This window comes from Hemicordylus capensis, chromosome 2, assembly GCF_027244095.1.
Source record: "Hemicordylus capensis ecotype Gifberg chromosome 2, rHemCap1.1.pri, whole genome shotgun sequence".
In the NCBI taxonomy this organism is placed as follows: Eukaryota; Metazoa; Chordata; class Lepidosauria; order Squamata; family Cordylidae; genus Hemicordylus; species Hemicordylus capensis.
The window spans coordinates 258,060,496-258,085,097 of record NC_069658.1 but is presented as its reverse complement, the minus strand read 5'-3'; the positions used below and the strand labels follow the sequence as shown (position 1 = coordinate 258,085,097).

The window sequence follows — 24,602 nt, the reverse complement described above, 5'->3', positions numbered from 1 at the left end:
CACCTTGCCTCAGGCATAGAGGGCGGCTTCGGTCAGTCCTGACACTGTTGTTGTTATTGTGCCAAGGACAAGTCTCTATCCTGAGGAGCTTACAGTCTAAAATTAGACCCAGAGGAGTTAACAGAGGAGGAGGGGTGACCTGTAAGCAGTGGGAAACAGAGGAAGAATATGACATTATTTTAGTTGCATATGCTTAGTTAATGTGGGGCCTGTCTGGTATCGAAGTCATTATGCCAAAGGCTTAATAGAGCTTGCTGTGTCTCTGTCACTCAGGGATGACCCTCCTGCCAGGTCAATAAGATTTCACATATTTTCCATCTCCAAGGAGCCACATCTGCCCACACAGTAGGGAGGGGATGCAGTGGCAGGCATGTTTTAGCAATGACCTTGTTTTTTCAAAGATCCTTGGATTCCTAGCTCCTATTTTTAATCTAGGAAACCTCTCTCAAAGAGTTCCGGAGTCCCCAGGAAAAGTCCCCAGGAAAAGAGTTGGTAGTCCTGCCACCTCTTTTCCAGCAAATCCTCCTATACTGTTTATAGTTGCATGACAAATGAGAATCCAACAGAGGTGCCTCACTTCAGCATATAGCTGCAGCAACAGCAACTTCACCTGTTGAATCTCTGGTTGTTGTGCCAATGTAAACAGTATAAGATTCCTTCGAGACAAGTAACCAACCTCCCTAGCCCCCTCCCCATTTAATGAGGCCTAGAGCGCAACCATCTCATCTCTGCTTCCAAGCCAAAGGTTGCCATAGCAACCATCTCTCCTAGTTACCATACCGTAAATTCCTCTAACTTGGCCCCTAGTGTTGCCATGGCAATGGGATAGTGGCAGAGGAGGAGGGAGGAGGAGGAGGAGGAGGGAAGAGGAACCAGGCTTCATCTTCATTTGGTTGGAGAGTGATGCATTCTACTGATTGACAGAAGCAACAAGCATGAATAAGGAAGTTCCAATAGAACAAAAGAGAAAGGTTACAGTGGGGAGATTACAGTCTATTTTGGATTGTTTCCTTTCACAATTAAATTAACATTAAATATATGTTCTATCTCAAAATGGTGTAAAAATCTTGCTTGTGATCATGAGGCAACTCTCACGATCAGTGGAAAGCGAGCTAAGGGAGCTTAGCCCACTTTCCACAGACTGTGGAAACCACCGGGCTCACAGGCGAGCCCAGTTTCCTCAAAGCGGGTAAGCCACTTAAATACCCCTCCCCTTAGCCCAGCTTAGCGGAGCGAGTGCTCCGCTAACCCGGGTTCTCCGATCGTGTATTGCCATGGCACAGCTCCGCTCTGCAGCAACATACAAGGAGACCCCCATCAGGAGGCTGCAAGCAGCCTCCTAGACTTGGGGGTCTCTCCAGGATGCGGGGCATCCTGGAAATTCCAGGGGCCACACAGCCCCTGATCTCTGCAGCCCCCACCAACTCTGTGACGGAACCGGCAGTTGTGTGGGCGGCCAATCCAGCCACCCAGGGCTGCAGCCTTGATTGTCTGTGGGGAGAGTGGGCTAAACCCATTCTTCCCACAGAATCCCCTCCGCAGTGTCTCACTGATCATGAGACTCTCCTCACTAAGTTACATTTTTTTAAAAAAAACAAGTTTTATCCTGAAATTCTGATACTTGGCAGAGAAATATGGATGACAAATACAGAGGCGTATATAGGGAAAATAGTGCCTAGGGAAAGCACTGAAATTGCACCCCCTGTCCAAACATCTGACACCCATCTTTCAGTTAACTTTACCATAATATCAGCTGAAAAATACAAGTCAAGCTCGTTAACCTTTTCATATTTCAAAAACTATTTAGTAATGGATGTAGCCAGACCAAAAAATGCTGGAAACTACAAATTTCAGTATGCTGGGGCTCATGAAATACCCAAAGACTATGTGGAGGTGTACTTGGAAAACTAAAGAGAAGTGCCTGTCTAATTCTCTACTATGCATTGTAGCATCACTATTATGTAAGTTTTAAAAATAAATGGAAAATTTGGCTTTTCCCAGCTACTCTGAAAATAATTAAAGGATATGCAGAGTAAACTGTGTCACTGCTTGGAATATATTCTAGTATTTCAGAAAGACAGTTAAAATGAGAGAAAGAGAACAAGAAACTCCCAGTGGGCCTTAATACTAAGGATTTCACACTGATTCAAAGACAAACTCACCATTAATAGCCATATTATTAAGACATCACATTTAACTCACTTATCACAAGTCGCAAAGTAAGAGCAAATGAATACAATCCTAGCTCATAAGCTTCAGCTCAGTATTCACAAGCCCTGATTCTCTGTACATAGTTCCAAACTAAATATGTGTACAGTGAATTATATTATATTATTTTTATTTTTAGCTGTAGCCCCTTCGGGATGCTTCCTAAAGGCTGGGGGGGGGTCTGCAAAGATTCTCCCTCCCCGCGCTGGCCTCTAGGGCCTTGTGTCATGGCCATTGTTTAAAATGTTGGGGTTTTTTTAATAGCCGCTAAAAACAGAGGCCATTTGAGCATGTGCAGTGGCCATTTTGTTTTCGGTGACCATTTTTAATTTTAAAAAAAAATTATAGAATGGTGCCCCCCTTCAAGTTGCGCCCGGGGCACGTGCCCTGCCTGCCCTACCCTAGATACGCCCCTGGACAAATATGAAGATGGATGAATAAAGAGAAGGAATGAAATAATCTCCTAACAAAGAGACAGAAAGTAAAGTAATTATATTAACAAATCTTGCAGAAATCCAGAATTTAAAAAGGTAATTAACATTTCCCCCTGTGAAGGAAGAAGAAAAAGTAATATTATAATGGCAGTAGCCAAATCTTCTCTGTCCTGCCACGGATCATGCCAGACAAGGTGAATTCAATAATACTTCATTGGCTGTTCTGTAGGTTTATTGTAGAGCAAAGTCTTTAGCAACAATCCTTCCTATACACACTTACTTGAGACTAAGTCTTCTTGAACCTCTGCATAGATATGCATCTGGTTCAGCTCAGCTGTTACGTTTGGAGCCTATGGTTTGCATAACCAAATGCAAAAAAGGAAAAAGGTGTGTGTGCCTTTAAGAGCTGAGTGGAAACAGGATTTTCAGCAAGTACAACTTGACATGCAAGGAGGAGAAAAGCTGCTGGTATTTATTTATTTCTGAAATATGGTAGGCAACTTTCCACTGTGTTGAACGTAACATATAGCATGGGAATACAAGTGTATGTTAACCATACATTAAAAACAAGCCTTTGGAATTCCCTCTTCTACATATTTAATGAAATGCAGTTGGTGGGACTCTCAGTGAAATGTTGTTGCATGCTTAAAATTTGTTTCTGTAAATACAGGTTATGTCCAGTCTCTTGGGATTTCACTACACCCCCCCTCCTTCCCCCAAAAGACTGTGAAAGACTTCCTTACATATGGCCTCTCAGAGGTTAGACTTCTTTTGCCATTTTGTGACTAATTCATAATTTGGACCACTAGGATGTTTCTGGATTGAAAGAAATAAATCTATTAGAAAACTGAAATTTGTACTGCTTTTCAACTGGGTGTTCAGATAATATTATTGGCCATTGTGTAATTTCATAGCACCATCTTCTGGTCATTAGCTGCCAGTCTGCAATGAGAACAGAGTCTTTAGAGACTCCCTTGATTGTACCTTTAAAATATGCAGATATGGCATCATACTTGTTGATTAAAACTAGATATTCAAATAGCTTGTTAGCATCTACCTTTAGTTAATAAGAATGTCCCACATTTTAAATCACAGTTCCCTGTCATTTGTTTTAAAGTTAGCTTTCTTATGGTGAACCCAGTCCCCTAACTAGTTCTTTTTTATATCTGGGACGGGTACCCCATTCTACATCCTTCCTCTCTCCCCAGGAACTGGCACTGGAACCAGTTAAAAATGACTAGATGTGTAAAAGTACTGCTGCTAAAATTCCAACTGCTACTAGATTGATCTTGCTTAAAAACTGTTGTACAAAGACTATTGCTACAATATTTTTGCTTCCTGGGACCAAACTCAACTCATTACTGCAGCCAACCTTCTTTGCCCATTTCCTGGTATGGCCTAAAAACGGAAGGGAAAGGAAAGGAAAGGTTGTGCAGCCAAGTTGGTGTCGACTCCTGGTGACCACAGAGCCCTGTGGTTTTCTTTGGTAGAATACAGGAGGGGTTTACCATTGCCTTCTGCCATGAAGTATGAGATGATGCCTTTCAGCACCTTCCTATATCACTGTTGCCCAGTATAGGAGTTTCCCATATTCTGGGAAACACACCAGTGGGGATTTGAACCAACAGCCTCCTGCTCTCTATTCAGGTTGCTTCCCTGCTGTGCCATTAGGTGGTTCATGGGCTAAAACAATCCTTAATTACATTTATAGATCACTGTGTGGGACAGGAGTACATTCCAATGCAAACTAAAGAATCCATGATTATGGTTAATGGTAGTGGTTGACATTCAGCCACCTGCACAAGCCACAAGATCACAGGAGATGTGATCTTTGAGCAGCACTGAAGTACATTCCAATGCTACCTGAAGAACCATGACTAAAGTTAATACTAGTTGCTCAAATTTAGCCACCCAGACGAGTCACCAAGTTATAGGAGATAGAGATCGGTTGGGGCAGAACAAACTGTCATTAGAATCATTGTGAAGTTCAGCCTCTAATTCTACCCACCACCTCATTGATAGCCACCTACTCAATCTTGGCAGGGTGGACCTGGGATCCGAGTATATAAGCCACCCGTCTCAGAGGACTAGGGTATCACCAGAGAAGACATTCAGGAGAGCAGACGACAACACCATCCAGTAAGTTACAACTTTCTTGATCACTAGTAGTATTATTGGGGAGAAGACAGCTTTGGTTTTAGAGTTGAACAAGGCAGGTGTTAGCTGATAGATAGATAGACAGATAGACGGATAGATAAAGTGCCGTCAAGTTGGTGTCAACTCTTAGCGACCACATAGATAGATTCTCTCCAGGATGATCTGTCTTCAACATGGCCTTTAAGGTCTCTCAGTGGTGCATTCATTGCTGTCGTAATCGAGACCATCCACCTTGCTGCTGGTTGTCCTCTTCTTCTCTTTCCTCCAACTTTCCCCAGCATTATGGACTTCTCAAGGGAGCTGGATCTTCACATAATGTGTCCGAAGTATGATAGTTTGACCCTGGTCATTTGTGCCTCGAGTGAAAATTCTGGATTTGTTCTATGATCCATTTGTTTGTTTTCCTGGCTGTCTATGGTATTCTCCAGCACCAAAGTTCAAAAGCGTCAATGCTTTTTCTATCTTGCTTCTTCAAAGTCCAGCTTTCGCATCCATAGAGTGTCATGGGGAAAACCATTGGCTGAACGATTCTAATATTTGTAGGTGTAGACACATCACGGCATCTAAATATCCGTTCCAAGGCCTTCATTGCAACCCTACCAAGTACTAGTCTGCGGTGTATTTCTTGACTGCTGGATCCTTTACTGTTGACAGTCGATCCTAAAAGGCAGAAGCTATCTACCACTTCAATGTTTTTATTGTTAATTCTGAGACTGGTTGCTGTACAAGTTGTCAGTGATAGATACATTAGTTTAGATCAGGGATTCTCAAACTTGGGTCCTCAGGTGTTATTGGACTTCAGCTCCCATAATCCCCAGCCTCAGTGGCCTTTGGTTGGGGATTATGGGAGTTGAAGTCCAATAACACCTGAGGACCCAAGTTTGAGAATCACTGGTTTAGATTATACTGGGAAAGAAAAATGGACTAAGAAGGAAGTTGTTTCCAGATCAGATGGGCTATTGACTCCTGTGATTTTGCCTTCCACAGAGTGGATGGATTGGCTCACTTGCTAGAGTCATCTGGACCATGAGTTCTGCTGGCACCTTTCGATCTATTTATTATTGTTTCTTTGATTTAATAGATCTATATCTCAGCCTTCTGGCTGACAACACTCATTCAAGGCAGCTAACAAAAGACAATTTATATATGGCAAACATTCTGGCTGACATAATGGGCAGACATGCAGCAGCCCCAGGGTGGGGAACATTACAATGGTGACAGGCTGCACATCATGACAGCCAGAATGTTTACCATGTATTAAGCATCTTATTATGTCTTTGAGGTCTGCAGCAGCCCCGGGGTGGACCATTATGAAGGTGGTTGACTGCACATCCTGTTAGCCAATTTTTTTAAAAAAGCGACGGTGATTGACAAAAAGCTGTCACTGGATATAGGAACATAGGGAGCTGCATTATAGTGAGTCAGACCATTGGTCCAGCTATCTCAGTATTGTCTACACTGACTAACAGTGACCCTCCAAGGCTACAGGCAGAAGTCTCTCCTGGAGATTCCAGGAAGGGAACCTGAGATCACTGGCATGCAGGCATGCAGATGCTCTTCCACTGAACTATGGCCCTATCCCCTAAAGGGAATATCTCACAGCACACACATGTAGTCTCCCATCCAAATGCAAACCAGGGCAGACCCTGCTTTGCAAAAGGGGCCATTCATGCCAGCTACAACAAGACCAGCTCTCCTCCTATGATGGGAGGACAATGATGGGAAATGTTCATTCCACAGGGCTCATGTGTTACTGCTGCCACTGCTGTGGACTGTAGCAGTTCAGCTGCTGCTCCTCAAATGTTCCGTGGTGACTACCAAGAGAAATACCTACCCCTCAGTCAGTGTGCTTCCTCATATTTTTCTCTAGCGGGGAGACAGGGGGATGGACACAGGCCATCTCCTCTCTTGGGCAGCTGGGAAGTTTACAGTTTCTAGTTCTTCCTGGTGCCACAGGTGCCTCAGAAATCTGTGGGGATAGATGGGGGATCAAGATAGAAAATGTCAATTCTAGTGTCTGAGGATCAATATATTCCTTCTCACAGATTTTTAAAATTGTAAGGTAGTTAAGGGGGCTGTGATCTGGAATAAAGGATTAGGGGTGGAGTGGGGAAGGGAGTTAATCCTTTCATGTCCATTTCCCCATTCAAATAATCCCAAACTTCTCTCTCTTCTTAGCATCTGCTTTTCTTTAGGGAGTGGTAGGAGTAGGGAAAATTAGCCACTAAGGTAGTGGTTCTCAAACGTGGTTCTTTAGATGTGGTGATACTACAACAAATCCCACAATGGCCATTGTGGCAGGGGATTATGGGATCTGTAGTACAACAGCATCTAAAGTCTGTGAACCCTTGCACTAAGGAGAGAGCTCAGGGGAAATAAACAGTGATGGAGAAAGGCATTTAGTTGCTGTACCTTCGCTCTGCGTATGAATGCAGTCCCCTCTAGCTTTCTCTACCTTCAGAATTCTTGATGGTTGAGTATAAAGCATAGCCAGGCTCTTCTTTACACTTGGGGTAAATCTTGCATTTCCCTCTGACGCTATTTCAGTAAGAATTTAATGATTAATTCAGTACTCCAGTGACTGTTGCTGGTGTCTATCTCGTGTTTCTTTTCAGATTGTAAGCCCTTTGGAGACAAGGATACATCTTATTTATTTGTTATTTCTCTGTGTAAACCGCCCCCAGCCATTTTTGGAAGGGCGGTATCGAAATCAAATAAATAAATAAATAAATAAATTGCTGCTTCCTGTGCAAAGAGCATGGATGTTATCACTAGAAACAGAATATCTAAAATAATGGGTGTGTGAAAAATTTACCTGGAGATACCTGGCCAGATAATCAGAGCATAGGTATCAGATTCCAGTGTTAATTAACATAATCAGGCCTCATGACACAAATGATAGGACTGTAAACAGGAAGGAGGAGGAGGAGGAGCACCCATGGAACACCTTTTGGCTAAGATCAAGTGTAGATCTGAAGGTGAACATAAGTCTGAGAAACAGGAGATGTAATTTTGGATTGCACTTCTGTGGCACCATTTGTGAAGGGGTTAGTTAGTAAGAATATTAGTTAGTTAGTTAGTTAGTATATTTGTCTACCGCCCTCTACCAAAGTCTCTAGGTGGTTTACAGCAATAAAAGAAATCAAGAAAATTTAACAATTAAAACATAAAGAATCCAATTAAAAATACCCATTAAAACTACCAGACAGCTAAAAAGCATGGCTGAAGAAATGTGTCTTTAGTTGTTTCCTAAAAGCTAACAGGGATGCAGCAGCTCTAATCCCAGCAGGAAGTGCATTCCACAGCCCTGGGGCAACTACAGATAAAAGGCTTGCCTTTGAGTTGCCACCAGACGAAAGACAAACCTCCCCTAAAGACCTTAATAGGTGGCAGGGTTCATAATAAGAACATAAGAACAGCCCTGCTGGATCAGGCCCAAGGCCCATCTAGTCCAGCATCCTGTTTCACACAGTGGCCCACCAGATGCTGCTGGAAGCCACAGGCAGGAGTTGAGGGCATGCCCTCTCTCCTGCTGTTACTCCCCTGCAACTGGTACTCAGAGGCATCCTGCCTTTGAGGTTGGAGGTGGCCTATAGCCCTCAGACTAGTAGCTGTTGACAGACCTCTTCTCCATGAAGTTATCCAAACCCTTCTTAAAGCCATCCAGGTGCATCCAGCCATCATAATGAAGAAGGCGTTCTCTTAAATACTCTGGGCCCAAGCTGTTAAGGGTTTTATAGGTAATAACTAGCACTTTGTATTTTGTCCAGAAACCTATTGGTAGCCAGTGTAGTTCTTTTAAACCCAGGGTTTTTCCAGACTATGAGATTTGCAAGGGTTAATTGTACACCTCCCAGAGCCTCTGGATGGGGCGGTTTATAAATGTAATAAATGTAATAAATAAATAAATAAATAAATAAATAAATAAATAAATAAATAAATAGTTAATGTGTTGCAAATTGTGATGGAATAGTGTAATGGTTTCAAAACGAGAGTAAAGGGGTTTTTAATGCTTCGTTGTAAGCTGGTGGCCATTCATATTTTCCATCCCCAGAAATGTATTTCCCAGGCAAGGGTGTCTATATTCTTCTTGAAATGCATTTGGGCCAATGGAGTCGTGGAATGCGTGTGAAGTGATTTTTTAAAAAGTTCTTTTTTAAATGGGGGAGCGAAAGGAAATCCTGTGGTGAGCCTGGAAGGGGAAGATAGGAACTGGCACGCACTGGCATGCCGGGGTGGGCATTCTCTTCCACATCGGTGGTGGTGACCAGCAGCCCCTCAGCTTCCCCCACCCTCCAGCTGAGGTGGGCACGTGGGCAGCCTCGCAGAGGGGAGCAGGCTGTTTGCTGCCGCTGCTCCCCCCACAGAGCCAAGGTGGGCATGCGGGCAGCCTCGCCAAGAAGAGCCACTCACTGGCTGCCGCTACCCCCCCCCCCCCCCACACACACAGACCCAAGGCGGTCATGTGGGCAGCCTTGCTGTTCAGAGCAGGCCCTTCACCTCTCAGTGAGGCAGGCTGCTCACCGCTTGTACCGCCATCACAGCACTACCACTGTGGGCCCCTCCAAATGCCAGGCCTGGGCTGAGGCCCACCCTAAGGATGGGCCTGCCCCTGGCAGAGCTTCACTAGTGCTAGGGAGCCTTGCAGCTTTCTCCTCTCCGCCATCGCCTTTGCTGCTTCCCTCCTGCCGGGCCTTCTCCTGAGGAGGGAGGATGGCGGTGGTGGCCCGCCAGCAGTGGAGCGGGACTGCCGGCAGCCCGCGTGCAGCCGCCCCACTGACCCCGCCCCCTGCACCTGATGTCAGATGTGGGGCTAGCCACACACCCCATGTCTGACGTCAGATACGGGGGACGGAGCCTTGAGGCTCCGTTCGGGAGTTGGAGTTTAACTCCCAAAGGGGCCGCTCAGCCCCTTCAGGAGTTAAACTAAAGCTGCCACTGCTTTCGCAGAGCAGCCAGGAGCGTCTCTGCCCTGCAGGGAAGAGCTGCTCTTGGCTGCGCTGTGAACGCAGCACCAGCCTCAGTTTAGCTCCCAAAGGGGCCGCGCGGCCCCCACTCGGGAGCTAAACTAGCACCCCCGCGTCTGATGTCAGACGCGGGGGTGGGGTGTCAGGGCCGCGAAGCACGGCCCCTAATTGGGTGCGGCCCGGGTTCTTTGAACCAGTTCACCCAATGATAGCGCCGCCCCTATGGCCCGCCTCCAGAGAAATAAATAAATAGGAGGGAAGAGGAGGAGGAGAGGGGACCGCTCCTCCTGTGAGGGCTGTGGGATTCACAGAAGTAAATGAATCATGATTCAGTTCAATGGGTTTCCTTTTAAGTAAGTGACTGCTCTCTCTCCCTGCCCTTTGCCTTGTAGTATGTATTATTGATTTATTTAACATATTGACGATCAGCAAAAATCAGGCTAGCCTCCGCTAGCCCTATTTTTGCCGATCTTCAGAACCACTGGGCTTGGCTGCGAGCCCAGTAGTTCTTGAGCGGTTAACCCGCTCAAGTACCCCTCTGCTTAGCTTGGATTTGCGGAGCGAGTGCTCCACAAACCTGGGCTATCTGGTTGTGAGTAGCCGCGGTGTGGCTCTGCACCGCAGCTACTTGTGAGTAGACCCCCGGAGGGGAGGTGAAAAGCTGCCTCCCGGCTCCAGGGGTCTCCCCAGTATGCCCTGCGCGCTCGTGCAGGGCATACTGGGGCTTCCGGGGGCCACGTGGCCCCAGCCCCCGCCAGCTCCGTCACGGAGCCGGCAATCGTGTGGGCGGCCAATCCGGCTGCCCAGGGCTCCAGAGCGATCATCTGTGGGGAGAGCAGGCTTAGCCGGCTCTCCCCGCAGTTTCGGCAAAAGCGGGTCTCACTGACTGTGAGACCCGCCTCAGTATTTAATTAAAAGCCTGAGTGAACAAATGTGTCTTGACTGCCTTTTTAAAAGTTATAAGAGATGGGGAAGCACTTAAGCAAGTGGGATTGCACAGAAGTAAATGATTTAGTTCAATGGGCTTTCTCTTCAGTAAAAAGTGCACAAGAAAGTAAAAAGTGCACAAGAAAAGTGCACAAGAAAGATTCAGAAATCTGCTCAGCTGTACTTGTATGAGTCTCTGGCCCAAGTAGCAAATTAAAAGGGGAATGCACAAAAGAACCCCATGGGAAAATAATAATAAAACGCTTCCAATCTCCTCCCTACCCTACCCTTCTGTGCTGAGAAGCCCCGGTTATGTTGGAAGCAAGTGGAGGAGGAGGGAGGTGTGGGGTGCCAAGATTTCTCCCTGCCTGCTTCTCTCCTGGAGGTGAAGGGACAGAGGAATTGGGTGGGGAGGGGAGAACTGTCCACACTGCAAAATGCTACAATGAATAAAATGTCGGGCAAGGCTCCTTACAACGGAAAAATACAGCTGCTTTCCTGCAGCGCATTTACAATGTTGTAGGGCAAAAACGCATCATTAAAATTCGAATCAAGGTATAGGCAATGTGAACACACCCCGCTTACAACGCAGCGACACCGATGTGGAAACACAGGCAATATGGAGGGGCACTTAGAGGATACAGTGTGAATATGTTCCAGTGTGTAATCTGGAAAATACCCTGGAGCCTTCGGGACATCCTGGAGACCTATCTGTCAGCAGCATTCTGCACCAATTGCAGCTTCTGGACTACATACAAATGCAGCCCCACATCAAGTGCATTGCAAGCTTGGGGGTTTCCAGCATGTGCACCACTATCTTAAGGTCACTGTCTTCCAGGAAAGGGTGCAGTTGAAAAACTAGCTGAAGCTGATAGAAAGCACTCCTGGACACCACCTCCACCTATAGTATCATTTCCCATTTCCCTGTATGCTTTGGCCTCGCATACAAGATAGATGTCATATGACTGGCTTCCTCCAGAGAATGACCCTTTGTCATAGCTGCTCCTACCAGAGCTGGGGAGTGGGACGTTCACTGGGGTGAATCCTTGACTGTAAGGGATTCAGAGTAGGCTGCCACCATCCACTTTATTTTAGAGTGGGACAAACCACTCTCTCCATATAAGTTTCCTAGGGGGAACTTATGGCAAAAAAACCCTCTCTAGCAGGGGCTGAGCATTCCTAGGCCTCCAGAGGCATGTGACTAAGGCAGACCCAAAATGAAGAGTAACACTTCACCAACAAGGGTTTATTATTAGAGTAAAAGAAAAACAAGAGTATGCAATAAGAACAAAGTGAGGTTCTACACACGATCAGTTTTTAGAGCTTTACTGGGTTCTGCGGGGAGAGCAGCTCAAGCCTGCTTTCCCCACAGATGACCCGCAGGCTAGCCCTGGGTGGCAATATCGGCCGCCCACACAACTACCAGCTCCATCATGGAGCCAGTAGAGGCAGCGGGGATCGGAGGCCTCCCAGCCGGCAGAAGTCCCAGGATGCCCCACAGGAAGTACGTGGGGCATTCTGGGGAGACCCCCAAGGCTAGGAGGCTTGTTGGAACCTTCTGGTCAGGGGTCTCCTTATGAGTCGCCGCACCGTGGAGCCGAGCTATGGTGACTCACAATCACAAAAATGGGGTTAGCAGAGCACTCACTCCACTAACCTTTTAAGGGGGAGGACTTAAGCAGCTCCCGGTGGTTCCCACTGCCACTCAAAAGCAGGCTGGGCTCCCTTAGCCCACTTTCGAGTGGTCGTGTGAATAGCCTCATTGTCTCTTCATATAGCAATTTGTAAGAGAGAGAGTTTTCATTAACCAGGCAACTCAGATTCAAGCAATACAATAAAGGAAAATAACTTCCCTCATATGTCTATCTGAACTTGTCCCTATTTTATTACTCACAGGCAGGGATCTTCCTGTCTCAGCCTCCCTGGCTGTGGCTTCTCATTTCCCCCCAGCAGCTTCTCAGCCAGAACAAACAACAAAACAAAGCTTTCTCTTCTTCTGCTGGGCACTTTCCAGATTAGACCCTGCAATGGGGTCACCACAAATCTCTGAAGTGTGCTTCCACACTTCCTGTGTTGTGAGTGACACCGCAGTCCCTACGCTGACAGTAGGGTGCCATTCGTATTCCCAATGCCTTGTTTCGAATTTAATCGCTGTGATATAGTGCTATAACGTCGTATATCTGGCATTAAAAATTTGCTGTGTTTGGTTTTTTTTAGTTTTTGTGAGACTTCTTTCCCTGCTAGGCATTTTGCTATTTACGTTGTGAATAGGATTTGCCTGAACAGAAGCATTTTGCCCCTGTTGAGTGGATAATTTGGAAAGCGCCCTGGTGTCTGTGTGTGTAGTTCCCACCCAGTTCTCAGGACTGGTCTTTTTGTTTTGATTTCCCTGGGCTTTCCCCCTTATTAGGAAATGCAGTTTTCCTCAGCAGTTGCTCTAAGTGAGGCCTAGTCCTCCCTCAAATTCTTCCCATCACCACACCCCTAGTAGAGTGTGAGACTGCCAGAAGGTTGGTGACCCAGCCACGAATGCATGGAGGTTCTAATAGTAGAGATTAGTATCTCCTTGTGAGGGCTAGACACACAGCTTCCATGATTTGCATAACTGCAGTGCCTTGTAATTGCACAGGTCACAACTGCCATGTGTCTCAGCTCCACTTAGTGCCTCTGATTCATGCAGGTGGTACTTCCATCCCATCTGGGCTGCTGGGTCATAAGACCAGGGAAGGCTCCTGGATGCCACCGAGGTGGGTGGGGGAGGTTGGCCATCTGAACTGGCCTGCAGTGGTGTGCCACACTCTATGGATCTGCACTTTGAGTTCATTTATTTCTTCAAGACATGTCAAGGCTGCTTTTCAAAAGAATAAAACATGCAAAGTGACATTCAAGAATGGTTAAAAATAACAAGAAAAACTAAAACAGCACAGAAAACAGTGATTAAAACTGCATTACAAACAATTGGTTCTAAAAGGCCTAGGAGAGTTAAAACGCCTTTTCCTGGCACCCAAAGGGCAATAATGTAGTCATCAGGCAAGTTGCCCCCGCCACCCTCCCCTAGAGGGAAGGCGAGCAGCAGAGCGCCACAGCCCAGAAAGCCCTCTCCCCAGTCACTGGTACCCTCCTCTCAGAAGGCAGTGGCACTTCTGAAAAGGGTTCGGACAAGAGCAATAGGAGCGGTCAAATCATTTTCATTTTAAAATATGTTTAGAAAACATACTGGAGGAGGTGAAAGAAACTGCTTTGCAGTTTTCGTTATCCTTTAAATGTTTCATTACCATGAAAGGTTTTATTATCCATGGAAACTGTTGGAAACTGCAGGTAATGAGGTCCACCTGTACCACATTTCTGCCATGAGTAAGGCTCCCAATACATCTTGATTGACTGATTGATTAAGTGCTGTCAATTCGGCATCGACTCTTAGCGACCACATAGATAGATTCTATCCGGAATGATCTGTCGTCAACTTGGCCTTTTGCTTTCATTACTGCTGTGATCGAGTCCATCCGCCTTGGTGCTGGTCATCCTCATCTTCTCTTTCCTCCAACTTTCCCCAGCATTATGGACTTCTCAAGGAAACTGATTGATAATGTGTCCAAAGTATGATAGTTTGAGCCTGGTCATTTGTGCCTCGAGTGAAAATTCTGGATTGATTGCAGCTTACAGGGTTAAAAATAAACATGTTACAAAAGATTCAAAAAGCAGTGTTGTCTCAAGTCACTGATGGTCTTTTCAGAAGCTGATGAGAGCTCTCTGACCTGAGTGCCTCTCTTGCCTTCCTCTCAGAGCACACACTGATAAACTGGAATTAGGATCTGGAAGTCCTATGATGCAAGGTTAGAGAAGCTGAGTGTGCTCAACAAAGAACAGCCAAAAGGGAGGAGATACGATAACCATCTTCAAATATCTGAAGAAGGAGCAGACTTGTTCTCTTTTACTCCTGAAGACAGGATTAAAACCCAGTGGGTTGAGATTACAAGGAAGATAATTCAGGCTAGTCATCAGAAGGATTTTCTAAGAGCTGTTGGACAGTCTGCCTCCCATACTGATGGACTCTCCTTTGCTAGTGATTTACTAATAGAAGCTGAACTTGAACAGCCATCAACTGCACAGAGAGTTGGACTAGAAGATTGCCAAGATCCTTTCCAACTTTAAAATTCTATGATTCTGTAAAATAACACTGCCAACTTTTCTAATCACTCTGCTTCTATGCCTTTAACAGAATTCCAGCATGTAAACCACCTAGAGACTTTGTAGTGGGCGGTACACAAATATGTTAATTTTTTAAAAAAAATAAAAATGCAGAAATAAATCAGGTGATGCTTTTCCAGGCATGAAGCTGAAATCATGGGGGGAAGCTCCAGGAGCTCAAACGCTGCATGTTGGGCAAAGGAGGAGCACTATAAGGAGTAACCAATTCTACAGAGTTTATGATGCAACAGGCATTTCCTCAGTTATCCTGGAGCCACTGTGACATCTTTCATCCCAATTTCTCCATGCAGGTGAACACAGCAAGCTACCATGGTGTGTGAGTGTGCTGTCAATGCACTGAACGCCGTGTTTAACCTTTTGAGGAGCATCCTCAAAGCAACAAAAGGTAATGGAGCAGGGAGATAGAGGAGGCCTTGGAATATAGACTGGCCTCAATATACTTCTGACAAAATCATTTACAATTAACATCATCTTTCTTCCGGCAGACATACAAGGATTTGTTCAGCCTTTATATGAGAACAAATAACTTGGAACAATTTACAAATATGTCACCTGGGCATCTTGCTTACAAATATATTAGGTGCTTAGATCAGACGTGACATGTGGCCTAAAACACTGCAATCTAATACTTACAGTGTAATCCTGTGTATGCTTACTGTGGACCTTCTAAGTAGGTCGTATTGTGTTCAGTGTGGCTTACTCTCAGCTCTGTGTTCTTAGAAGTGGTAGGCCACTCTAGAGGTGTGGCCATACCACATATGAATACTTCACTGGAGGTAGCTGAGGCTGAGAGAGAGTGACTTGTCCAAGGACACCCAGGGAGCTTTCTGGCCAAGTGGCAATTTTAAAGCAATGTCTCCCTGATCTGTCCAAGACACCAGACTGGCTCTCAATTTACAGTTTACTATGAACCTATAGAAATAGGTAGACAGGAGCTAGTTCTTGATCAGCAAGTATTGTTATGCTGACACTCACAATTGGACAGGATCTGCACAGGTTATCCTGCTTAAGTGCTGGTGCAGTGAATTTCATATATATATATATATATATATATATATATATATATATATATATATATATATATATAATTATTATTTCTTCTTGTTTACACAGTCAGACAGGTGTTATTGACTGGTTTGTTTTATCCAGACATCGAGTCCTTCCCAATTATTACATTTATATCCTGCTCTTCCTCCAAGGAGCCCAGAGCGGTATATTACACCTAGTATATAGTATAGTATATTACACCTAAGCAGACGCTGATTGGTAATGACTTTCCAGAATTTCAAGCAGAGGACTTTCCCAGCCCTACCTGGAAATGGCAGGGATTGAAATTGGAACCACCTGTATGCTGTGACCTTCAGGTGCTCTGCCAATAAACTATACCTCCTCCTAGGAGCTCATGATCAGTTTACTCTCCTCCAGATCTGTGATTCTGTGACAAATGAGGGGAAACTGGTTGGGTTTGCAACAGGGAGTGGAGTGTGAAATAGACATGAAGCCAGTGATAAATCTGCAGCTTGATGAATGGGGAGGGGAAGGAAAAGAAAAAGGTGTTGGCTGGCCAGAGGCGTATCTAGGAAAAATAGCGCCTAGGGCAAGCACTGAAATTGTGCCCCCTGTCCAAACATCTGGCACTCATCTTTCAGATAACTTTACCATGATATCAGCTGAAAAATACAAGTCTGAAGGTCACATATGTCACATATCTGAATATGTGTACAGTGACTTATATTATATTAATTTTTTAAAAAAAATTACCTGTAGCCCCTTTGGGGGGGTTTCCTAAAAACCATGGGGGGGGTGTCTGCAAAGGTTCCCTCCCCCCCCCCGCTGGCCTCTAGGGCCTTACAGGGACCATTTGAGCATGTGCGGTGGCCATTTAATTTTTTTTTAAAAATGGCTGTTGAAAACAAAATGGCCACCGTGCATGCTCAAATGGCCTCTGTGAGGCCTGGCATGGCCTAGGGCCTCACAGAGGCCATTTGAGCATGCACAGTGGCCATTTTGTTTTCAGCAGCCTTTTTTTTTTTTTTTAATTAATTTTAAAAAATGGCGCCCCCCTTCAAGTGGCGCCCAGGGCACTTGCCCTGCCTGCCCCACCCTAGATATGCCCCTGTGGCTGGCGCATAAGGACTAGGCAGTAGGGTTGCCGGTCTCTCCTATAACCAGCTAGACTTCTCTCACTTCCAGAGAGGTTTGGCCGCAAACCCACTCTTAAATTCAAGAGGCTCTTTCAAGCCTGTAATGCAGTGGTCTTCACTATTTCTGAAGTGGGGCCACTTTGCAAAAGAAACCTCCAATAGAAGAGCCATTTCACACCTTGCTGACTTCCCCACAGTCCTGCAATTTTTCTAGTGCCATGAGGGGGAGGGCTCTTTAAGAGAAGTGGAGCCCTGTGAAGCACGGACAATCTTAGAAGGTGCACATGGAATGCTGGGAAGTGTAGTCCTTTCCAATGCTTTCCTCATAGAGCTATAGGGAAAGTAAAGTCCTACACTTCCCAGAGTACTGTGTGCTCATTTTAAGATGATGCTGAGGCATAAGAGAGCCCACTTTTCTTTAAAGAAGCTCCACTAGTGCTTGCAAAGCATAGTACTGTTCAGTGGGAATCGCCTCTACACGGTGGTGGGAGGGGCAGGTGGGCCACACAGGGTATTTGGCTTCACAATTAGTCAGAGAACCATACTTAGGTTTGATGGGAGCAGTCATTGGCTCCCAGAGCTTGCAATGAAGAACACTGGCATAATTCTTTCACCTAAACCACATGTACATCTGTGTTTCTTCTTCAGACATGATCGAGCACCCTTTTGAGGCACCCAAACCAGATAAGAATGACTAACATGGGAAGGAACAGTGCATTCTTGGATGATCCAAAAACCAACCTGGCCATTTCCATATTGACAAAGACATCCATAATATGAGTACACAACATCCTAAAGGAGAATAAAACTTATTTGGAACTTTTGAACCTTCTTTTCTTCTTTGGTTTTTTCTTTCTTTCTTGCTGTGAAAACAGGAATTCTCACTGGTACATCCTGGAAAAGAGCCACAGCACCGAACTGACTTGGAAAGTCACAAATAGATAGATGGGTGATTGGGGGTGTAAGTGACATCACAAAGTGATTTTGTCGGAGGTTTGCCAATCTGTTTTTTTTACTGGCCCTCTTCCTGTGCCTTTTACAGTAATTTAAAGAGTAGAAAGGTAGTAGGTGATATTATGGAAATAAAGGAACAAACCACATTGCATGCAAATGTGTGCAATGCAAGCCTTTTTTAAGCCTACTTTCCTTAAGGAAACCCTTTCTGTGGCCCCCCTTTCCCTGCTCCAACTAACCCATTTGAAAATGGAAGCACTCACCAGTTTTCTATTTTAAATACAGGAGGCCTTTGTTATATGCAGGGGTTCCATTCTTTCCTACAACCATGAATACAAAAACTGTGAATAACAAAACCTTAAATCTATGGGAATCTGGGGATTAGGTGCTTGTGCAAAAAAATAAAAAAATTAAAAAAAAAATTGCCCCAAATTATGAAAAATATGGGAGTGAAGCAGAAATAAAAGGAGTACAGTGCTCTCCAGCAATGCCCCCCAACCCCCAAATTGTCCAGCTTCCTTTGTGGATTTTCATGGGCTTTTAAAAATTACAAGCCGACCCCTCACAGAGCATCTGTGCGCTCTTGGGGGCCGGCTACCTCTCCCCCCCCCCCGCAGTCTCCAGCGGGGCTGAGTGCTGAGTGTGGCTGCCACCAGCGGGCCAAGTGCGGCCGCCGCTGCTAGCGGGCCAAGTGCTGCCGCAGCCAGCGGGCCAAGTGCCGCCACCTGTCGGGCCCGCCGAGAGCCGCCTCCGCTGCCTGTTGGGCCCCCCGAAAGCTGCTTGACAGTCTTTGTTGCCCGCCTCTTTGGGGCTGGCCACCTCTCCCCTCCCCAGCCCTAGTATCGGGGCCCACCACCGCTGCCGCCTCCTCGCCCCTCGGCTGGTTTTTTGGGGCTGGCAACCTCTCCCCCCCACCGTGCCCCAGTCTCCGGCAGGGCCGCCGTTGCCTCCTCCCCTTGACTCAGCGCTGGGCCGGATCTGCCGCCCCTCTCCCCCCGCCCCAGTCTCCAGCCTGGCAGAGTGCTGCGGCGGCGGCCAGGCACCGCCTGGCATCCGGGCCCACCGCCTCCGCCTCCTCGCCTCAGCGGCCGGGCCGGACCCACTGCTTGGCCCACTACTTTCTCCATGCCTGCAGCTTCCCGGCCAGCCAATTCTCCCGCCGCCGCCGCTGCGGCTTGGCCCGCTGCCGTGGCCTGGCCCACTACTGCTGCCACGGGTCGCAGCCTAGTCCATTACTGCCCACAGGTCGCAGCCTGGCCCACTACTGCCGCCACCTTGCCTCAGTGGCCACAATTTGGGGCCGGCTACCTCTCTCCCCCCCCCCAGTCTCTGGCGGGGCTGAGTGCTGCGGCCGCCACCGCCGGCGCCAGTGGGCCGAGTGCGGCCGCCGGCGGTGGGCCAAGCGCCACCGCTGTGGCGGCCGCCGCCAGCGGGCCAAGTGCCGCCATCTGTCGGGCCCACCGAGAGCTGCTTGCCAGTCTTTGAGGCCTGCCTCTTTGGGGCCAGCCACCTCTCCCCCCACCCCTGGTTCTCCACCACCTCGTCCCAACTGGCCGCGCCTCCTCAAGCCAGTGGCCTTCGCCTGCTGGACAGCCACACCCCCTCAGGCCGGCCGACGGGAGCTTCGCCCACCCGCCCACCGCCACCTCACAATGGCAGCCACCTCCTCAGGCCAGCAGGGCTTTGCCCGCCCGCCCGCCAGCCACCTCTTCAGGCCGGCAGGGCTTCGCCCGCTCGCCTGCCGCCGCCTCACAATGATGGGGCTTTGCCTGCTCGCCGCCTCCTCATGATGATGTGGCTTCACCCGCCCACCGGCCACTCCTTCAGGCCGGCAGGGCTTCGCCCGCCGTCTCCTCAAGCCGCGGGGCTTTGCATGCTGCCGGCCGCCTCCTCATGCCGGCGGGGCTTCATTCGCATGCCGGTCGGCCGCCTCCTCCTCTGCACCTGGGCTCTTCCCGCTGCCACCACTTTCCAGAGAGGTAGCCAGCCCCTTCTCTCCCCACCCCCTTCTCCCCCCACCCCCACCTCATGTCCTTGCCTCCAGGCAGGTGCGGACCGAAGCTGCTGGCCCTCCACCGCCTTGCCTCCACGGCCTTGCCTCCACGGTCCAATTCTCCTGGGTGCCCCGCCAGCCAATCAGGCGCCTCCGCAGCCCAGCCAATCAGCTGGGCTGCCGGGACACATTTTCCCTGGGCACACCCAGGAGAATTATATATATAGATTACTATCAAAGCTTTTTTCAATGACCTTCTTTAATGCACAACTGAAAGTTAAAATCTTTAAACTTTAAAACATTCAAAAATAAAAAAAACATTCAAATGTTTAAAAACTAAAAAAACTAAACCACAGCTGTAGCAAAATAACAAACGTTTGGATGTAAGACATCATCCTCAATGCTATATAAAGGTGGCTTCCAACATCTTCCAAACAGATGTTGGAAGCATTACAAAATATGGGGAATAGTGATAGTGAATTACATATGGAGAGTCTTGGATAATGAGGGAGCAAGGAAAAGTCTAAGACAGCTATTGTGAGACAATAAGCAGGAAATTTAGTGTTATGGTGTCACTATTAAAGACATTGAAGGTTTAATAGAAGCTTGTCTACAATGTAATGTGTTTAGCTTTAGTGCAGAATGCTATGAGCAGAAATGTGGCTTGGCCATGGGAAATTATTTGGTCTCACTCCTGGTCATAAGTTATATGTTTTCCATTGAGAGGAAATGTATCACTCAAGATGTAGTTTTGTACAGGAGGTACAGTGATGACATAATAATTATCACCAAATCTAAAGATAACATTGATCAGGTGTTCAGGGAGCTGAATAGAGTAGGAAATGTGCCATTGACCAGGGAACAGCCTGATGCTCAAGGGTGGTTGCCATGAATACAAAGATATTCACCTTGGCAGTGGAGACAGATGCGAGGAAATGAAAAATCAGAGAACCCATAGATAGATAGATAGATAGATAGATAGATAGATAGATAGATAGATAGATAGTTTTTCCCTCCTTCCACTGTCCCCCACCCCCAGTATGTGATATTGGGAGCAGGATAGGTTGATTGCCTTCAGTTCTTTAGCTGAATCATGGTGTAGAGTTGTATTTAACAACAAAACCTCAGCCACCTTTGTATAGCACTGATATAGTCTTTGTATAGCACTTTGTATAGCACTGTATAGTCTTCCATCAAAACGTTTGCTATTTTGCTAAATCTGTGGTTAAATTTTTAAACTTTTGAATTTTTTTAAACTTTTGAATGTTTTAAACTTTAAAACTCGCAACTTTCAACTGCGCTTTAAAGGTGGTCATTGAAAAAAGCTTTGAAGTGTGGAAATGCATATCTCATCACCCTTACACCACCTTAGTATTATTATTGTCTCACTCTCAATCTTTGTTATGGTCACAGACCATATGGTCTTTATTATGGTCTTTATTATGGTCACAGACCAGCATAAAGTATAAGGGTGATTACATGTTAAAAGTGAGAGTAGATAAAAAGTGATTGCATATAAAATGTACATATTAATGCTAAAAGGACTAAAAATACTAAAAAAAATAGTAGATAATGCACCAAAAGCATGAGGGCCTGAACACCTGAGAAATAGTAAAAGTCATAAAAATGCATGAAAGGCATAAAAGGGGGGGGGGGCATAAAATGGATGTAATAAAGTTAAAATACACGAGAAGACAGAAATATATAAAACCTTAAGTAATAAAACTGGAAAACAGCCAGATTAAAGGTGATAAGGAGCAGTAAAAAGGGAGGCATTTGAGCAATTGCAGGGCCTGCCCAAAGTCACCGAGAGTCAGTTAAGGCTGATAGGACTCACTGCCTGTCATCCACTGACGCATGCTGATCGCAGCTGCACAATACCTGGCGACGCTATATGTGATGGCAGGCTTAGAGTCAGAGAGTATCAAGGAGCTGTAGAATTGGCTTGGACGACCTGAATATTTGCTTAGCAATGGAAGGATGAGGGAGGCACGGATGTCTCTATAGAACAAGCAGTAGAGGAGAACATGCTCAGTAGTTTCAATCTGCCCTAGGCCACAGGGGCATAGGCACTCTGCAAATGGGGTCTTTCTATAACAGCCTTCTAGCACTGCTGAAAGGAGGCCATGACAGAGAGCCAAAGTGAACACCCTTCTGTGCTTTGGAACCTCCAGGTGAGTGAGGTATGCTGATGGAGAAGCAGAATATCTACACCTGTCACTGATACGAAATTTTGGGACCCTGCTGAGATCGGTTTGGTGCTCAATGTCTATAATGATGGTTGCTTTTGCCTGATCGTAGCCCATGATGAGCAAGGTCAAAGGGGTTATTATTATTGTAAACTTGAGCCACAAAATGGCTCCACACTGCCACCGGTCTGGAAATGACAACAGAGGCCATTTTCAGGTGCCCAGGAACCACAGATGGGTAAAAATAGCCTATTTTTGCCCCTGTGGTTATGGAAGCCAGGTCCATAAGACCTGACCATGGATATGTGAATCCTCAATCCATGAAGCTGCAGATAACAGGGGTCTCCTGTATTCTATATGAAAATGGTAGTAGAAAAGTGAGAATTCCTGTTTTCTAACAGGAATATTTTAGAATATTTCTTTATCTGGAAACACTCCGAGTGTGTTTCCAAAGCTGGATCTAAGAGTACTCCCAAGCTGCAAATTTGATCCTTTGCAGTAGGCCTGCATAGCATAAGGCCCCGGCAGAGGCATATCTTGGGAAAATAGCGCCGAGGGCAAGCATTGAAATTGCACCCCTGTCAAAACTGTTGGGAATTCTCTCTGGTAAGAGATAGCCTTCTATTACAACATAGTGCACTGAGGCACAACACAGCGGAGTCTGCCCAGGCATGTGTGTATGCTGAAAGTAAAATAACTTGGAGCCAGTTCATAGTTTCAAGTCAATATAAGGAGTCTTTATTAGTGAACTCCATTCTAGATAGTAAAGTGGAGAGATAAGATCTCTGCAGGGAGGGAGGAGCATGGGTGTTGAAGGGAGAAGAAAAGAAAGAGGAAGAGGAAGTGGCAGGAAGGAAGTCATTCCCTAAGAGTAGTAATCTACATACCAAAGGGATAGTGTCAGAGCAGTAGAGAGGAGAAATGACCAGTGCCTTTACCCCTCTAGCTGTCTGACTCACTAGTCGGCCCCCCTCTGTCATTGAGACATGAGACAGCGCAAAGTCCTTCACTCCCAACAGAAACATCTGACACCCATCTTTCAGATAACTTTACCAAGCATAGGGGGAAGGAAATCCCAGAAAGAGAGAGCAGGGGCATAGCAAGGTTAAAGTGGGCCCAGAGACAAGATTTTAAAATGGATCCCTCACTGATACACACACACACACACACACACACACACACACACACACACACACACAGACTTCACAATATATAGTGCACTCACACTCACATCCCCATTATTATTTTTATTTACATTTTATATCCTGCTCTTCCTCCAAGGAGCTCAGAGCAGTGTAGTACATACTTAGGTTTCTCCTCACAACAACCCTGTGAAGTAGGTTAAGCTAATAAAGAAGTGACTGGCCCAGAGCCACCCAGGAAGTATCATGGCTGAATGGGGATTTGGGACCCGAGGGGGGGAGGAGGAGGGGGAGGGGGCGCCTCCGGTCTGGACTCGGGGGGGGGGGGGGAATTAAAAAGAAATTGGGGGGCGGGGCATGGCAGGCACTTTGTGCCCCCTTCAGCTGCACCCAGGGCATGTGCCCTGCCTGCCCCACCCTGGTTACGCATCTGGGTCCTGGGGCCCAGGTCCAGCCAACAGGGACTTTTTTGCTGGTCCACAGAAAGGAATGCCCTGCAGCAACAGCAGGAACAGTGAAAAGTTCTTGGTCTGTCCCACTGATAAGTAGCATTGACTCAATGCAGCTGGCCACTTGAGACCATATGCCCCTCTACCAAGTGTAGTGGCACTGTGGAAGATATGGCGAGGAGGTTTAGTAGTGTGGTCCCCTTTTTCTCTTTGCACATGTAGGATTTTATAGATTTCTTATACTCATATACATAATGCATTTCAGTTTAAACTTTTGTAACCTTGTAATCCTGTTTTTCACTGAGGACCGTGTAACCTCCTGTATCCCTGTACTCATATTTTGAATTTTATATCTTTGTACTAATTAGTATAGCAAGGCAAAGATAAGGTTTACTTAAAAACATACTCTCTAATCACCCACCTGAGATCGGGAGGATGGGAAGATGTGCAGCCAAGAATGGTATCTTGATTGGAATGTACTTGGCCGTTGGTCAAGTGTTTGGGTCTTACACAGGCTGCTGATAAGCAGCAGCCCATTTCCAGGTGGTGCTTATCAGTTTTGTAAAAGTATAAGAAAGACAGCAGAGCTACCCAGTAATTGGAACCTTGGTGTAGACCTAAAGACCCAGGGAGGTGCTACGCAGCCAGATTTCAAGGGGGTCCATCCACCGTTGTCATCCAGGGTTCCTGACAACTTGGAGAAGGGACATACCATATATCTTTTGTTCTCGAACCCTCTTAGGTTTTATTTAGCTCTATCTAATAAAACTTCTTTCGGCATTTACACTGGTCTGAGCTTATTGCCTCCAAATCCCTGAACATGTTGGAC

General features: G+C 46.4%; 1 long non-coding RNA gene across 4 annotated transcripts; it reads left to right on the top strand.

Moving 5' to 3' along the window:
* Positions 1-861: 861 nt before the first annotated feature.
* LOC128342493 (uncharacterized) lies at positions 862-17,873 on the top strand. Of its 4 annotated transcripts, XR_008315017.1 has the most exons (5): positions 867-971; positions 2,764-2,836; positions 4,686-4,781; positions 15,193-15,287; positions 17,695-17,873. It is a non-coding gene; the product is annotated as an uncharacterized LOC128342493 (long non-coding RNA). The 4 variants fall into 4 exon arrangements; XR_008315016.1 differs by lacking the exon at positions 2,764-2,836 and having other exon boundaries at positions 862-971; XR_008315015.1 differs by lacking the exons at positions 867-971; positions 2,764-2,836 and adding an exon at positions 2,959-3,134.
* Positions 17,874-24,602: the final 6,729 nt, after the last annotated feature.